This window comes from Eimeria mitis, genomic scaffold (assembly GCF_000499745.2).
Source record: "Eimeria mitis Houghton genomic scaffold, Emh_scaff840, whole genome shotgun sequence".
Taxonomy (NCBI): Eukaryota; Apicomplexa; class Conoidasida; order Eucoccidiorida; family Eimeriidae; genus Eimeria; species Eimeria mitis.
The window spans coordinates 376-603 of NW_013576181.1; positions in this window are offsets into that span (position 1 = coordinate 376).

The window sequence follows — 228 nt, forward strand, 5'->3', positions numbered from 1 at the left end:
TGCAGTATATAGATCAGCAGCAGCAAAGGCAGCCGCCTATAGGGCCAGTGCTGCTGCTGCTGCTGCTGCTGCTGTTGTTGTTGTTGCTGCTGTTGTTGCTGCAGTTGCTGCTGCTGCTGCTGCTGCTGCTGTCGTTGTTGCTGCAACGGCTGCTGCAGGCCAACAGCAGCAAAGCTGCAGCAGCGTAGTGCGATCGAGCAGCAGGGTGCCTGCTGCTGCTGCAGCAGC